General features: G+C 49.5%; 1 protein-coding gene across 14 annotated transcripts in view; it reads right to left on the bottom strand.

Annotated features, from left to right (window-relative positions):
- The window catches only part of INPP4A (inositol polyphosphate-4-phosphatase type I A), a 163,230-nt gene that overhangs the window by 131,091 nt on the left and 18,658 nt on the right, over positions 1-13,481 (bottom strand). The window contains exon 1 of one of the 14 annotated variants that reach the window (XM_086701274.1): positions 12,585-12,604. The exons of the other annotated variants lie outside the window; for them this stretch is intronic. The gene's annotated coding sequence lies outside the window, so the exon portion shown is untranslated. Of the gene's footprint in view, positions 1-12,584; positions 12,605-13,481 lie in introns of those variants that run through there. 14 annotated transcript variants of the gene reach the window in all.

The following is a 13,481-nucleotide window of genomic DNA, read 5'->3' as shown; positions in this document are numbered from 1 at the left end:
TCTACAGTTATTTGGAACTACTGACAACAAAGGGGGACACACAGGGCCCCCACAGAAACAGGTCCTTCCCCATCATGGAGAGTGCTGCTCCCCTCCTCCCAGAATCCCCACCCCAGTAAGGAAAACGGGATGAGGAGTGGGCTGCCCTGTTTGCCACAGCCATAACCATTTTTGGTCATGCAGTGAAATACTGATCTTTTAAAGTATAAAAACAATGTATCTGTGAAGTTCAACGTGCTTCTCAATTTTACATGTAACTTTTACCAAATTAAACTCATCTCGAACTACATTTTGACTCCTTTTATATTACCTGTGATTTTGCTTTATCCAAGGTCTGCCCCTTCCCTCTCCGACCTCATCTGTCTTCCTGGTTGATCAAGAGTTGAGTTTCAACAGCTGGGGGGCAGAGATGATTTCAGTACTTGAACCACAGCCCACGGACGGGGTTTTGGAAGGTTCTCTGTGACCTAGAAATCTGACAGGCTAACTCTATGACTCAAATGAAATCCATCCCACGGCTTTCTCAGCACGCACAGGATGCAATCCAAAGTCCTTCAGCAGCATGAACCTGCGGCCCAGCTACCTTTCCCAGGCTTACTAAACGCCACACCGCAGGTGGTTTCTCGCAGGCTTTCAAGTATGTATCTCCATGTCTTCTCTCAGGCTGTCCCTGTTCTTGTTCTTGTGGGCTTGGGCTTGACAATTCCCACTCATGCTTCATGACCATTTTAAATAGCAGTTCCTCTGTGAAGCTTCTCCCACATCCAGGCAGAAATAAATACCCTCTGCTCTTTATGACACAGCCTTCTCTATAGCCATAAAGGAAAAAACCTTTAATACCCTGTAAATCCCCATCTCCCCTGTACTCAAGGGAAGGGACTGAGTCATCTCCATCTTTAACCCTTCAGTGCTCAGCACAGAGCTGACCCACGGAAGCAGCACCAAACAAGATTTTATTAAATGACTGACTGACTGAAAAAAATAACTTTTGTATCTCCAGTGCCCCAGATGGGTTCAGTCCATTAGAAAAATTATTTGGAATGCTTTTTTTTTTTTATCAATAAAATAGATGTTTTCTTAAAAGCCATGACTATAAAATAATGAAACTGATTTTCCTGCACTTCGCTTAGGCTGATGCCAATGGCAATGGGCAAAGAGAGGCTGCAGACTGCCAGGGAGATGGTGAACTGCCAAGGTAATGGCAGCCTCGTTGAAATGGGTCTGCAGTCTCCAGCACCCCATGGAATACCAGAAGGCCAAGACCTGGGTCAGGAGCTTGATTTTAATCTCGTCTGTCACTCAGCAGCCAGGAGACAGTGGGCAGCCAGTTATCTGCTCCAGCCCTCAATGACGGCTTTGGAGTGAAGGTCACACAGCACAAGTCAGGGCTCAAGTCACCCCAGGCTCTTCAGAGCACAGAGCAGTGAGGTCTCTGAGGCATTTCCATGTTACAAATAACACCACACTCCTCCAAGCCCAACCACTTTGGAGGACATCCTTGTATGCAGGAGTGCTACTTAAAAAAACAAAACCAGGGGCGCCTGGGTGGCGCAGTCGGTTAAGCGTCCGACTTCAGCCAGGTCACGATCTCGCGGTCCGGGAGTTCGAGCCCCGCGTCAGGCTCTGGGCTGATGGCTCAGCCTGGAGCCTGTTTCCGATTCTGTGTCTCCCTCTCTCTGCCCCTCCCCCGTTCATGCTCTGTCTCTCTCTGTCCCAAAAATAAATAAACGTTGAAAAAAAAAAAACAAAACCTGCCACGGACCCCACCAAGCACCCAGAAGGATGGGAGATTGCCCACCTACTGCGCCATGGACACCAAAATCCACTTGGCAGCAGGCTAATCTTGAGGCTAACAAGGTAATTTTAGATACTATTAACACAAAAAGAGAAATAAAGGGAGACTAAAACAAAACCACAGGTGATTCCATAACCTGTGTGTATGACTTTCCACACAAACTATTAAATTGATGCAAGCTTTAGAAGGAAGACACAGAAACATACATGTCTGTATATGGCAGACCACCTCCTGAAGGATGCACAAAAATGCTGGGCCCACTGGTTGCCCCTGGAGAGGGGAAATGGAAGACAAGACAGGAGCCATGATTTTTCTCTCTATACCCTTTTGTAATTTTTGAGTGATATCACAGGTAAGTAACACCCTCATAGCATGTAACTATGTAAGATAGGTAATAGCCTCAAATAAATTTTGAAAATGACCCACGTGAACAAATTGTATTTTTCCCAATATCATATGTATTAACTCTCAAGCATGTTTCATTCAATTCTGGTGAAGTGGAAAGTCAAGATAATTCAAGACCCAGATCAGCTTTTTAATGCTGTGTGACCTTGAGCAGCCATTTAACAAAAGTGTCACTTCCAGCTTCTGAGAAACAAGTAAACCATGCCCTTCTGTTTCCAGGGGAGGCTAGATGGGACAGAAGGACAGACATAAAGCACCCTGTCCACTGTGCAAATGGAAGTTGGTGCACCCTCAGGATGTGAGATGGACAGATGAAGGCAGGATGAGGGGATGGACACAGGGAAGGTGGGGTAGTCCATGGGCCAGGAGTGAGGGTGCTCCAGACTACAAGGTGTCACGTTCTCCCACTGACTCACCAAGGCTCAAGAGGCAGCAACCAGCCCTGCGGCCACTGCCTGGCCTGTGTGAGGCTTCTGACCACAACACAGCTTTCTAAAGCAGCCCACCTCGGCCAGTGCCCAGAGATTTCGGGAGAGGCAGGAGTCGACGACTTGGCTATTTCCCTTTCTGTACTGCACCTGTGATGCCCTCCCTCCCTCCCTCCCTCCCTCTGCTCTGTGGCTAGTGAAAGAGCAGCTCAGCATAGCAGAAAGGAGCACCTCATGGAGAGAGGGAAGCCAGGAGCCTAGGCTTGAGATCCAGCTCCATCCCGGGCTAAGCTGCACGGCTCTGGGCAAGTCACTCAGCCTTTCTGGCCTCCGAATCCCTCTTCTACAACAGGAGTACCTCGGATCCCTAGTCACTTGCCTGTTTCTGCAGATGACTTACGCCAAGGCCCACCACAGACGGTCAGTGAAGTGGGCCAGGCCTGGGGGAGGTGATGCAGAACTCCACTGTGGCCCCTCCCTCATGAAGGCACAGTCTGCAGAGCAGGGTGACACACACGAAAAGGCTAAATGAAGGAAAAAGCGCCTGGGCAGAAGCAACTGGAGAATGGAATGGGCATCTGCACCAGGTCCCTTTGCAAGAACCGCCTGGTCCCTTGGATATTTGCCCCAGTGCTTGCCTCTTTCATTTTGGGTCAGTTTCTCCCCTGTGCTTTGAGCTCCCACAAGGAGTTTTATGCTAACGCCATTCTCCCTACAGTACCCAGAGGTGCTGGGGGCAGGGCCCTGCATGGGGAATGGCAGGGAGCACCTGCTGGAGGCACAAGGTGCTACAATTTGTACATGTTCACACCACTGACCCTTCTGCTCTGCATAGGCTTTGAGGGAACTGCCAAGGGGTGCTGGGTTCAAGTCCAGCCATGTGCCTTACACCCTCCTCCCCTCACCAAGGACCCCATCCGTGGCTCCTGCTTATCACCACCAAGGCCCTCCCCAGCTCTCTGCCAGTGTCCTGTGCAAGGGAGGTGCAGGCAGAGACAGGCCTGGCCACAGAAAAGGAAGAGAAAACAGAATCACACAGGAGATCAGAAAAGGGGCCTTGTTAGAGGGGCCTGCAGCCCAGTCGATACTCTTGGTCCCCACATACTCCTGTGGGGCACAGAAAGAGGGACAAGGACAGGCAGGTCTCAAATATGAGCATAGTACCAATGCCACAGTCAGGAGGGCCTCCCCAGCACTTTCAACGTCACCCAAGATGTTCCCCGCTTAAATCAGCCCACACCCCTACCAGACCCTCCAGCACAGTTTGTCCGGCACAGGGTAGAATTGCAGATCCATAACCTGATCTCCATGTGCCATGACTTTAGCCACATGGGGGTTTCTCAAGTACTCCTGGGGGCCAAGAGGGCAGGGGTAAATCCACTAACAGGGTCAACGACATCTTGGGGGCCTCAGTATTTTTTTTAAATGTTTATTTATTTTTGACAGAGAGAGAAACAGAGCATGAGCAGGGGAGGGGCAGAGAGAGACAGGGACACACAGAATCGGAAGCAGGCTCCAGGCTCCAAGCTCTCAGCACAGAGCCCGACACGGGGCTCGAACTCACAGACCACGAGATCATGACCTGAGCCGATGTCAGACGCTCAACCGACTGAGCCACCCAGACACCCCTTGGGGGCTTCAATATTTATGGGATATTTGGGAGGATGGAGGGAAGCTTGCAGATAACTGGGCTAAGCATGTCAAACCTGCAGTCCACTTAGCAAACACTGAGCTCATCCCTGATTCCTGAAAGCTCAACGTAGGATTTTAGCCTCTGAGAAGCAGTAGATTCATAAGCCTAATGTCCAAGCACACCTCACCATCATCCACACCTTCATCCACAAGAGTTTAAACTTCTCAGACAGCCTAACATGAATATTCCAAATGTGACAAAATATGACAGATATCTTATGTAAAAAAAAAAATACTCCCACCTGTTACATATTTTAATTCTACATTTTCCCCTGATAGCTTAATGAGATTGCCAAGTTTAAAGGAAAGAAAAAAAGCTTTGCAAAACCCAAATGTTTTTTTAACCCCACAGGGTCATTCATCCCATACAGCCTCCCACGGAATGGCTGTGAAATAATGAAACAGTGTCTCTCACAGGGAATAGATGAGACTGTCATTCACATTGGCCATCTGCACGCACACATCTAACACCCATGGCTAAAACCTTTTAACGTGACCTCAAATCAAGAGTTTGCCCAAATCATTCTGGTTCCTGACGCTACAGATTGAGTGGGTTACAGCAATAACGAAACCCATATTGAAGCCTATTCAAAGAAGGTCAGCAAAGTTTTTCCTGAAATGCCTTTTAGTTCCTCCTACAGCCTCGCCCTGCACCATGCCTGACGGGAAGCAACATCCAAGGAAGTGACCACCCAACTCACTACCACTTCTTCCAGAGTCCTGGAGTCATACTTCTTCCCCTTCTGCTCCTTAAGTGCCTGGCCAAGAAGGGAGAAACATTCCACCAAACTCTCCCTGCATGGGGCTGAGGCACAGCAAGTTAAGGCTCCGGGCTCCAGTTCCGCCCGTGCCCCCCAATGGAGGGTAAGGGAAGGGGTGTCCACTCAGGGACACAGACCCACAGGCAGGCTCTCAGCTCCCTTAGAGCTCAGAACTAGTGGTAGATGGGCCTCCCCTCTCCCGTTCATGCAGTGGGTGCTTACAGGCATGCAGGTCTCCAGGCAAGAGGCATCCAGATGGGGGTCATGAGTTCAGGAGACAGCCAGGGTGGGGTACATCTGTGCTTGATCAGCCCCCACAGGACAGCTCTCCCCACTTCCACACCTCCAAGACGAGGCTGCGCTCCCTAAAATCCAGGGACATGACAAGGCAAGAGTAGGATTCTGAAATCTCAAGACGTGAAAAGGAGAGGAAAAAGGAAAAAAGAAAAGGTGGAGGAAAGTCTTCATAGCAGCCACAAATCCTATGGGATACAGACCCTGCCAGATGGGTTAATACTTCACAGTCTCAACCCACATACTATTCCTTTATATGTCTAAGAGGAACATGATCTTCATAATCAATGTCACTAAGAAGACTTTGTGGCTGTAATTCCTAAACTCTTAATGAAAAATAAAGTAGCCTTTGTTATTAAGCAGCAAGCGGGGTTTTCCTGCAGCTATCCCCCTCGCCTCCCAACACTATGCCAGGCACTTGGCTGAGCTATGCCCGGGGCCACTCACATGACGCCTGCTACAAACATGGCTGCACCTTGTTGCAAGAGATCTGGAGACAGTTGCTTGGGTGTGGGCCTCATGTGGGTCGCATCCTATGCCAATGCCATGGTATCAGGGAGAGTACCCAAGATACCATTACAGAGAATGATTTAAAAAAAAAAAAAAAAGCAGGGATTAGGGGAATCACAATTCTAAATACAGTTGTCAGGATGGGCCTTCCTAAGAAGGTGCCATTTGCGCAGAGACCCAAGGAAGCTCTGAGAGCAAGAAAGCGATGTGGGTATCTGAGAGAAGAGATGCCAGGCAGAAGGCAAGCCAGGGCAACCTGCCTGAGGCCAGAGAAGGGACAGGAGGAGATTAGTTGGGCGGGGGTGGGGGGGTGGGGGGGGGCAGGTGGTAGGGAGGATGCACTGTGGGGCCTCATGACCACTGCTCACATCCATGAGAAGCCTCTGGAGGGTTCTGAGCAGACGAGCAAGCTCATCTGATCTTTCTGAAAAGTCCTCTGGCTCCTCTGCTAGAAAGAGCCTGAGCAGGTGCAAGGGCAGCAGCAAGGAGAGCAGATGCCCTATAGCCCATGCAGTAACCAAGGCAAAGGTGAGGGCATGAGGAAAGGAGATATGTATGTATTCTGAAGATGGAGCCAGCAGAACTTCCTGCCAGATGATGCAGAAAGTCAAGGGCTGTCAAGGACACTTCCAAGGCTTCGCTGACCACCATAGCAACAGAAGGAGCATGTGGTCATTCACAGAGGTGAGGAAGAGCAGGTGAGTACGACAATGAGTCTGGTTTGGGACATGTCATGGGTGAGATGTTTTACTGTCAGGAGGATAGTGGATACAAGAGCCTGGAGTCCAGGGGAGACATCTGAACTGGAGTAGTATATTGAGGGACTGTCAGCCTGTAGGAAGTTAAGTGAGCCACCAGAGTGGATGACCCCACCAAAGAATGGAGCAGAAGACAGGTCCTAGGACTGGGCCCTGGAGGTATTGGGGAGTAGAGGAGAAACCAGCCCAGGAGACTGAGTGAAACAGGAGGGCAATCCAAAGTGAGGGGTCCCGGGAGCTGTGGGGAGAATGTTCCAAAGATGCGGGAGGGAGTGATGAAGGCTGGAGACCGGCCACCACTGGGGGTCAGGGAGTGGTGTATGAGAGGCTGGCCCCAGACCATGGGAGCAGCACTGATGTTGGTGGCTGGTCTACGGAAGTACAATCCAGGCTGCTGGAAGAGAGGCCAGCAGCGATGAGCAGGGTCGGGTGAGGTGGAGACCAGAGGTATTAGAAGTTTGAGGAGAAGGTATAAAAATGACCGTCTAGGATAGGAGTCAGCCACATCCTGCCCACCATTTGTTTTTAGACAGTTTTAGTGGAACACAGCTGCATGCATTTGTTGCCCCTGTCTGTGGCACCTGTCACACTACAACAACAGAGCTGGCTGGTGCTGTGACAGAGCCTGTACGGTCCACAAAGCCTAAAATATTATCTGGTCCTTTCCAGAAAAAGCAGGCCAACCCCTGGTCTAGGATTGTGGCGAAATATGCTCTGGATGCCAAGTGGTCCCACCCACGCTCTGTGGTTGTGAATTTAGAGACCTGTCAATGTGGCTGTCCTCTCCGGCCACAGGCCACTGTGTTGAAAGGCACCCACAACCAGGGTGTGGTTTCACCAAGGGAGACCTCGAAGGGAGAGAGGCCAGGGCCCTTTTCTGTCACTACTGCCACGGAGCCGGCCCCAGTGTCCAGTGGAGTACACTACACGTGTGCACATGGCCTCATTTCACCTTCCAGCCCGAGACATGGGAGCACTGAGGCTCAGCACTTAAAAGACTGGACGCCATGGGCATTCAAAACAGGCTGGCCCCAGGGTAGAAGCCCAAGTTCTGAGCCCCCAGGGCCCACCCACTCCACCCCAACTGCACTTCAGAATTACCTAATGGAAAGGTAACACATGCCAGTGCTGGCCCTACTCCCACATTATTTTACTGGCCCTGAGTGGGGGGCAGGGGGTGGAAAGCAGGCTTCCGTGTTTGTCAAGAGCCCCAGCTGAGTGTAATGTGTAGCCATGGTGGAGAAAGTTGCAGTGTCTCCATCCCTCCCTAACCCCAGTACCTCCTTCCCCCAGGTTGCCCACAGGTGTTCGGCTGGGCTGGCTCCTCCTCTGCCATCTCAGCCACAATCTCCAGAGGCATCCACCCAATCCCCAAGGCTGGGAGTTCCCAGTAACAGGGGTCTTTGGTGACCCGAGATCCCTCTTGCCCTCAATGTCCAGCCGTGAGCCCTGTGTCTGGTCTCAGCAGGATTTACAGTCCCCTTGTGAACCATGAAGGGTAATAGACTTTAACCCTTCACCATTTAAGACTGTATTGTTCCTCCTTCACAAACTGAAGCCTCACTGGGTTCAGGATTGAGACTATCAAAAAAGAAATGCCACAGGTCTCAGGACCAAAAACGTGACCCACGAGTCTCACCCCACACAGTACTGACTCTGGTTTGGGTTTTATTCCCCTCCATTCCTTTATTACACCTCCCTGATGGCACCTTTAGATTTTCTGTTCTCTTTGCTGGGACATCAAAATTGGGGTGTCTCTCATATGAGGACTTTAAGAGACAAAACAGATGAATATAAGGTAAGGAAAGCAAAAATAATATAAAGACAGGGAGGGGGACAAAACATAAGAGACTCTTAAATATGGAGAACAAACAAAGGGTTACTGGAGGGGTCGTGGGAGGGGGGATGGGCTAAATGGGTAAGGGGCATTAAGGAATCTACTCCTGAAATCATTGTTGCAACATATGCCAATTTGGATGTAAATTAAAAAAAATAAAAGTAAAAAATTGGGGTGTCTTACCCCTTACTGTAAAACCTCAATATTTTACTATTATTCCACTTATTTATGGCTATCACATGCTAAATTAGTTCATGATCTCATTGCAGTGGAAAGTAAACAAAGCACTATAATTGATAAATATTTTAAAACTCAGTTCTGGAATTCCACAAAGGAGAGGTTGAACTTCTGAGCAGTTCAATCAACAGGCTGCATTCCAAAAGTCCATTTATAAGTTATCTGGAACCCAGAGAATATTTCTTTTCACATAAAATTACCATTAAGATGGTATTTAAGTTTCCAAGCCAATAGACAAACACCTATTTAACTCATTTGTTCTTTTGCTCTTTTAAATAAGGAAAATGTTATTAGAATACAAGAAAATCAAGAGTGTGTTCACATGTGCACATACAAGAAAATCAAATGTGAGTGGATGTGTGCCAGGTATATGCAAAACATCTGTTACTTAAGGAAAAGAAGCTTTCCATCACTCAGATGCTAAACCACAGAGGTTAAGAAGAGACTTTCTGCTTACTTCCGAGGGTGGAGGACACGATGAATCTGGGTCTCCATTGTACCTGTACCACATTGGGGGGAGGGGGGTGGCCGCTAACACTGCCAGAGAGTTCTCAGTCTAAACTGTTAACACAGACAGAGAAAGAAGGTAAACAGATGGACAGATCAAGATAACACAGTGGTGACGGGTAAGCAGACAAGGGGGAAGGAGAGGCGTGTACTGCATGGGCTCCAGCCATCCAAGGGGAAAACTCAGCAACTCTGTCTCCCCTGCTCTACTCGAAGGGACTCAGAGTCCAAAAGTCTGGCATGCTCACTCAGTGACTGCCAGAACATAGCATGAGACAAGCATTTAAATGAGAGATGGAGGGCGCCTGGGTGGCTCAGTCAGTTAAGTGTCCGACTTTTGATTTTTGGCTCAGGTCATGATCTCAGGGTCGTGGGACTGAGCCTAGCATCAGGCTCAGCGCTGAGCAGAACCTCCTTAGGATCTCTTTCTCTTCCTCTCCCCCACCCCTCTGCTTGTGTGCATGTTCTCTCACTCTCCTGCTCTCTAAAAATTAAAAAAAAAACATTAAAAAAAATAAAAGAGAGCTGGAAATGAAACTGTGGGTCCCCATCAAAAAGCACGCAGACAGACACTGTCACCTGTGGCACCTGCCACTGCTATGCATTTGGTGGCTGGTCTATCACTGGGCAGGGCCTACCTGGCTTAGCTGTAAGTAAGGAGCTACATGGACAGAAAGACCCATGACTCCTGCCCTGCCACTGACCAACTAGGTGACTGAACTTTTTTGCACCCCAATTCTCTCATCTGTAAGACGAGTGGTGTGCACATGGATAGAGCACAGCAACTAGCATTCAGCAAGGCTCCTTTAGTAGCTCATAATTTGTGACAGGGAATGCAGGTCACCCCACAGAGCCATCAGGCCCTGTTATACAGTGAGTGCTCAGCAAGTTTAGCTTAAGAAACACAACAAGACAGGTGCCTTCCTATCTGGGGAGATGTCGGAGCAAGACTTGTGGGGGATAGAGAGCAGACTGAGCAAGGTGGGCAGAGCTGGCCTGGGTGTGAGGCCAGATGATCAGAGGGAGATCAGAGGCCCAAAGGCCAGGGTAGCCTGGGAAAGACCGCAGGCCCCACCCACCTGAGCAGGGGCTCAGCATGGAGAGGAGGTAGGAAGAAGGCTCCACTCTCTGGGGAAGGAGATTAACGGGGCCCAGTCAACTATCAGGGACCTCCAAATAGCCACTGAGGTAGGTGGTGAGAGAAGAAGGAAGGTGAAGATATGAACCAGACTCAGGAACATGGGCTCTTGTCAATTTTCATGTTATTTATAATATATAAATATAAATAAATATGTAATGCATATATCTGTTCACACACACATCAAAGACAACTTTCCTCAGTCCACAATAGTGGAAAGACTGTTCAAATATCTGTCCTCTGGCTCCCTGGCCCCCACCCCAAGGCAGGAAGAGTATGTTCTATTTGCTGTTCTTTTCCTTCCACCTATCAGACTGACCGGCACAAGGAGGTATTCGAGAGATGTTTGTCCTATCAGTGAGTTGGCTATTTGCACACCTCCCAATGCACTATTTCTTTCAGAGATTAACCAAATCCATCCTAGACATCACCTGGCCTTCATGTGACTTCTCCCTGGCTGGGTCCAGGAACTCACACTGACTAAGGACACAGCACACATGCCCATGCTGGACCATTCCACCCATGTGATACCATCTTATTTACACCAGGTTGTTCCATCATCAACGTACGGATGAGGAAAACGAGGCTGCCCAAAGCCATCTGGCCACAGTGAAACAAATTCATTCATTTAACAAACATGTCCCTAGCAAGGTGCAGCGATGACACCTGACCCCGAAGCTCGTATTTTTTCCAAACCAATGTAACATCATGGGAAAATGACAGGGACTTATCTGTTCATCAGTGAATGTCCAGCAACATTACAAAATGTGGCATCAGAGAGAAGAAAGAACCATGGCCACCCAAGAGCTGCTCAGCCTCTCCAAGCCTTGGCTTCCTCATTACAACCACTGAGTGTCCTCCAAAGGCTGCTGTGGGATGTGGCAGGGCAAGAGAATGTCCATGCTCTAACCCCTGGAACCTGCGAATGCTATTTATATGGCAAAGACTTTGCAGATGTGATTAAATTGAGGACCCTGAGGTAGACAGATTACATGACACGGGTGGGCCCTAATTCCAATCATAAGTGCCCTTACAAGGAGGAGACTAAGAGAGATTTCAGACAGATGAAGGGCACATGATAGAAGGAAGAAGTCACAGAGAAGATGCTACACAGCTGGCACTGAAGATGGAGGCGGGGAGGGAACATGAGCCAAGGAATGCCAGCAGCCACCCGAAGATGGACAAGGCACCCCACTAATGCTACCAGGGAGAGCATGGCACTGCTGAACCCTCGATTTGGACCCTGTGATACTGATTTTAGACTTCCAGCCTCCAGAACTGTGAGAGAATACATTTCTGTTGGTTTAAGCCACCAAGTCTGTAAGACTTTGATACAGAAGTCCTAGGAAACTAATACAAGGACACTAAATGCAGGCATGTGAAGCAATCAGCAAGGTGCCTGGCACAGCAGGAACTGAAGAAATGTCCATCGGTGAAGGATAGTCCTTGCCACCCTCCCTAGACCACCAGCTAGCGGTACTGAAGAACTACTGCCTTATGCTGTGATTATCTTGCTTACGTTTTTTTAATGATTATTTATTTTGAGAGAGAGAGAGAGAGAGAGAGAGAGAGAGAATGAGTGGGGGAGAGGAAAGAGGGAGAAAGGGGCAGAGAGAGAATTCAAGCAGACTTCACACTGTCAGCACAGAGCCCAACGCAGGGCTTGATCCCACCAACTGTGAGACCATGAGCTGAGCCGAAATCAAGAGCTGGATGCTTGGGGCACCTGGGTGGCACAGCGGGTTGAGTGTCTGACTTCAGCTCAGGTCATGGTCTTGCAGTTCGTGAGTTCGAGCCCCACGTCGGGCTCTGTGAGGACAGCTCAGAGCCTGGAACCTGCTTCAGATTCTGTGTCTCCCTCACTCTCTGCCCCTCCCCCACTCGTGCTCAGTCCCTCTCTCTCAAAAATTTAAAAAAATGTTAAAAAAAAGAGTTGGAAGTTTAACCAACTGAGCCACCCAGACACCCCTAACTTGCTTACATTTAAAAAATACTCTCATATTTATTGCTTCTCTCAACTACATCCCAAAAGGGAGTTTCCAAAGCTATTCAAGGACTCTCTTAGCTCATCCCATACAAGTACAATATTGCCACAGGCATGTTACACGTTATAACATCCAGTACAATTAACTCAGATATTCACGGGGAAAGCTTTCCTGATGTCTCATAGACTAGACCCTCCTGGCCTCAGGCATCACAAGCTGTTATGAGAGATCCCTTACCTTGAATAAACACAGCAAGAGAACTTCTCCCAGCCACAGGCCCTGAAGCTGGTGTGGGGTGAGGTAACTCTGCCTTGCCAGGGCCAGCCCAAGAGAAGGGCCAAGTGGGTGAGCAAAAGACAAGGTAGTTAACGTTCAGCCTTCTGCCCACTTTTCATTTCTTCAGCCCGGGCGCCATGCACCCCCACACTTGGTTTTCCTTCTTGAGGGTTGAGTCCCAATGTTGAAACGCACCATGTGCAATAATTCCACTTCCTCCACTGTTAGCGACCTCCTCCTGGGCTCTGTGTGCAGGAGGCCCCATGACCCTGACAGCAATTCTGCCTCCCCTCTGCCTCCATTCAGTTTCAGAGGCAGGACTGAGCTGCCCCAGGACCCCGCCACCCAGACTTAGGCTAGCACAAGATTTGAAGACCATCCCTTCCACCAGGACAAGCAGCCCTCAGCCACACAGGGCTCAGGGTAGAGCCTCAAAACCTCAAGAGTATTTTAGAGAAAATATGAACACGAATAAGCCTGTTCACTTCCTGAAAGCAGTCATTGGCGGGCCCCCTGAACTGCCGCCTTTGCTCCCATTCTTCTCTGACCTTCTGCAACAGCTGGGTTTATCCAGCAGACTGGTGCCCTGAGCTAGCTGACAGCCACTAATGGGGCAGAAAGAGCCATCTCAGCGCCCCTTGGCCACTGGCACTGCACACAACAGACCCCAGGGGCTAACGTCTAACATCTGCCAGCCCTCGGCTCCCTCCCACAGAGGCCTCATGGCTTGAATGTGTCCTGCTGACACCTGCACAGGGGCTGATAAGCAGCCTTGCAGCTGTGAACCCTCTGGGGGTGGGCTACCATCAAGTCCTGCTCTCTGGAGCGTCCCCACGTGTGGCAAGAGCCCGCCACTGC

This window comes from Puma concolor, chromosome A3, assembly GCF_028749965.1.
Source record: "Puma concolor isolate L17-30 chromosome A3, mPumCon1.1.hap2, whole genome shotgun sequence".
Lineage (NCBI taxonomy): Eukaryota > Metazoa > Chordata > Mammalia > Carnivora > Felidae > Puma > Puma concolor.
This window is presented reverse-complemented; position numbering and strand designations above follow the sequence as displayed.